The 3,784-nt window shown below is 41.3% G+C and overlaps 1 non-coding gene across 1 annotated transcript; it reads left to right on the forward strand.

The window, feature by feature from the left end:
* Positions 1-2,314: 2,314 nt before the first annotated feature.
* On the forward strand, positions 2,315-2,418 carry LOC148548799 (small nucleolar RNA R71). The gene has a single exon (XR_015898399.1). It is a non-coding gene; the product is annotated as a small nucleolar RNA R71 (small nucleolar RNA).
* The last annotated feature ends 1,366 nt before the right edge of the window (positions 2,419-3,784 follow it).

Raw genomic sequence — 3,784 nt, forward strand, 5'->3', positions numbered from 1 at the left:
AGACAAATTGTATTTTATATGCAATGTTTAGTGCACTCTTTCAGCAGTTGTCCTGAGGATTCAAGTTCATGCATAAGAAACCATGCTTTATTAGATGCAAAACAAAACAAAAAAAAAAGAGTAAGGATATTAAAAACATGGGTTGCCTCCCATGAAGCGCTTCTTTAACGTCACTAGCTTGACGGTTGTCCCTTGTTAGGGTGGATTGTAGTGCTTGACGTTTTCTCCTCTCACTATGCAAACGTCCCCACTTGATTCCTTCATGACCTCTAAATGTTCCATAGAAAGAACTTTCCTGATTGTGAATACTTGAGGGAGCTGGGAAGGAATGGTTTTGAGGTCAGGTGGGATTGGCAGATAATGACTTGATATCACTTTATCTCCCGGAGAGAAACCTTCAGTGGGAATTTTCTTGTTTCTCCACCCTCTTGGCAATTTCTTTACAATGCTTCCCTTTCTCTTGAAGCTTTCTTCATTGACCCTTATGCCGGGAGGATCCTTCTGATCTGTTTCTATTGATTCTTGTGGCTTTAACTCTTGCAATTCTTGTTTGCTTTCCAAGGACTGTTTCAGAGTTTCAGCTGCCGGATTGCTTTCCTCCAGACACAGATGGCTACTCTCATCCTTAGGCTTTTCATGTTCTGGTTCAGGCTCAGATGCAGGTTTGAAAACATTGAAAATGAGTTGTTCATCATGTATTCTCAAAATTAGCTCTCCTTGTTCTACATCTATGAGTGCTCTAGCAGTGGCTAGAAATGGCCTTCCCAGAATGATAGGGTGTAGGTAGCTTTCCTCCATGTCCAAAATGACAAAGTCTGTGGGGAAGTAATAATCTCCCACTTTCACCAGCACATTCTCAACTACCCCTTCAGCTTGCTTCTGAGTTTTGTCAGCCAGTTGTATGATTACATCAGTGGATCTCACCTCATTCAGTTGTAGCCTCTTCATAAGAGTTAGAGGCATCACATTTATGCTAGCTCCTAGATCACAGAATCCTCTGTCAATTTTTGTTTCTCCTATGATGCAAGGAATATGAAAGCTTCCTGGGTCTGTTTTCTTAGAGACTGTGTCCTTCTTGATGAGGGCACTGCATTCTTTGTTCATTGTTACCGTTTGTCCTCCCTTCAAAACTCTTTTCTTGCTCAACAATTCCTTTAAATACGTGATGTGTGTAGGCATTTGATGGAGAATCTCAAGAAAGGGAATATTGATATGGAGAGACTTAAATGTCTCTAAAAACCTTGAATAGGTTTTCCCTTTTTCACCTCCTCCTAACCTCTGAGGAAATGGTGCTTTTGGTTGGTATGTTTCCATCGTGCCTTTTTGCAGTTCCTTGGCTTGCTCAGTTTCACTTTCCTGCTTAGCTTCCTCCACACCTTCCTTCAAGATTTCTGGCTCCTGTTCTGAGGGCCTGATTCCTTCTTCTTCTGAGACTTCCTTCAATATGGTGATGGCCTTGCATTCTTCCCATCTCACTCTCTTTTGTTCCCCTTTAGGATTCTTTTCTGTGTTACTAGGGAACACTGCAGTTGATTTGGGGGCCTGTTGAGATAGCTCTCCTACTTGAGACTCCATCCTCTTGAGTTTTTCACCATGGTTTCTTAAGGTAGCTCTCACATCATCCCTGAAGCTTTTCAATTCGGTTATGTCTTGACTCATGGTTGCCATCATTCCTTCTATCCGGTTTAATTGATCTTGAAATTATTGGTTCGGATTAGGTTGGGTAGGTTGATTATTTTGGCCATGATATGATGGTTGGGAGTAAGTGTTTTGTGTGGCTTGGTATGATCTTTGGTTGGAGTTTTGGTATGTGGAATTGTTATGTTGGTTGTGGTTGTAAGGTTTGTGGTTTTGTGGTTGGGTTTGTTGGTTCCCCCACCCAAAGTTTGGGTGATTTTTCCATCCTGGGTTGTAAGTGTTGGAATGTGGATCATATGATTGCCTTTGTTGGTTTCCCACATAGTTGGCCTCTTCCCAATCACCTCCTTCAATGCTTACTTCCTCTTGATCTTGTGTGTGTATTGCAGCCACTTGCTTTGTTTCTAATTGCCTGGTAAGCTCTGCTAGTTGCTTGGCAAACACCTTGTTTTGGGCTAGAATTGTATCAACATGGTTCAGCTCCATGACTCCCTTAGTGTTGTGCCTCTCTGATGCATAGTAGTACTCATTCTCAGCCACTGTCTCAATCACTTCAATGGCTTCTTCCACAGTCTTTTTCCTGTTCAATGAACCTCCTGATGAATGGTCTACAGCCTTCCTTGATTCATAAGAGAGTCTATCATAGAAAATATGCAATTGCACCCAATCATGGAACATGTCTGGTGGGCATTTCCTTGTCAAATCCTTGAATCTCTCCCATGCCTCGTAGAGAGTTTCACCATCTTGTTGTCTAAAAGTCTGAACCTCAGATCGAAGCCTATTGACCTTTTGTGGGGGGTAGAAACGTGCCAGAAACTTGCTTTCCACCTCATCCCATGTTGTTAGACTCCCCCTTGGGAATGATTCCAGCCACATAGCTGCTTTGTCCCTAAGTGAAAATGGGAACAAAAGCAGTTTATAGGCATCTTCCTGGACTCCATTGGACTTCACAGTGTCACAAATTCTCAGAAATTTTGTGAGATGTTGGTTGGGATCTTCATTAGCACTCCCACCAAATGAACAATGATTCTCCACAAGTGATATTAGCTGTGGTTTGAGTTCAAAATTGTTGGCCTGAATGGGTGGTTTCTGAATGCTGCTACCACAATTCCCAGAGGTTGGGTTTATGTATGAACTAAGAACCCTCCTCTCAGGAATGGCATTGTTTCCATCATCTCTCTCATGGTTGTGAACTTCTCTATCCATATTGAGATCTAAAGCTTCCTCAAAATTGTCCTCAGATTCTCCTTCAGATTCCTCTTCTCCCAGTACTCTCTTCCCTCTTGCTTCCCTTCTCAGTCTATGAAGGGTCCTCTCTGGTTCGGTATATGGAGGAGTTGATGTCTCTCCTCTCCTACTTGTCATACAAGAACACAGCACAGGCAACAAACAAGTGAAATACTCTTGGTTAATGGAAGAGTATGGTTAGAGCAATTGAGGAATTAATTCAAACAGTTAGTGAGTCAGTGAGTTAGTTGCTTGAATTTAAAGGCATAAAGAAAGAAAGCATGTAACAGAGTGCAGAAATTGAAATTCAACAAGTAACATGTACTGAATTAATCAAAACAAAAAAAAAATGCTCAATCTAGTTAACTTCCAATTTGAGAATTGTCAATCGAAAACCAATCCCCGGCAACGGCGCCATAAACTTGATGCGCATAAACTTGTTATGCTACGATTTAGGAAATTGCACGATCGGCAAAATTCCTTCCGGCAAGTGCACCGGTTATCGTCAAGTAAAAACTCACAATAGAGTGAGGTCGAATCCCACAAGGATTGGTTGAGTGAGCAATTCGGATTAGAAGTATGTTCTAGTTGAGCGGAATCAAGATTTAGATGAGAATTGCGGAATGTAAAATTGCATGAATTAAAGAGCGAGAAGCTAAATTGCTGAAATTAAAAGGGATGGGGGTGATTGCATGAATTTAATTGCAGAATGTAAAGAGAAAGTGGAAATCAGAAATGGGGAATTCATTGGGTGTTAGGAGATATTGAGATCTCCGAATCAAAACATGTTTATCTCTTCCTCAACCAATGCGTTCATTGAATTTTGCTTGGCAATCTTATATGATTGGATCCCAATCCCTTGGCTCACCAATTCTCTCTAAAAACAAACAAATTCCCAATCCCTTGGTTTAAATGTTCA

The sequence above is a fragment of the Arachis ipaensis genome, chromosome B8 (assembly GCF_059453495.1).
Source record: "Arachis ipaensis isolate K30076 ecotype BB chromosome B8, ASM5945349v1, whole genome shotgun sequence".
Lineage (NCBI taxonomy): Eukaryota > Viridiplantae > Streptophyta > Magnoliopsida > Fabales > Fabaceae > Arachis > Arachis ipaensis.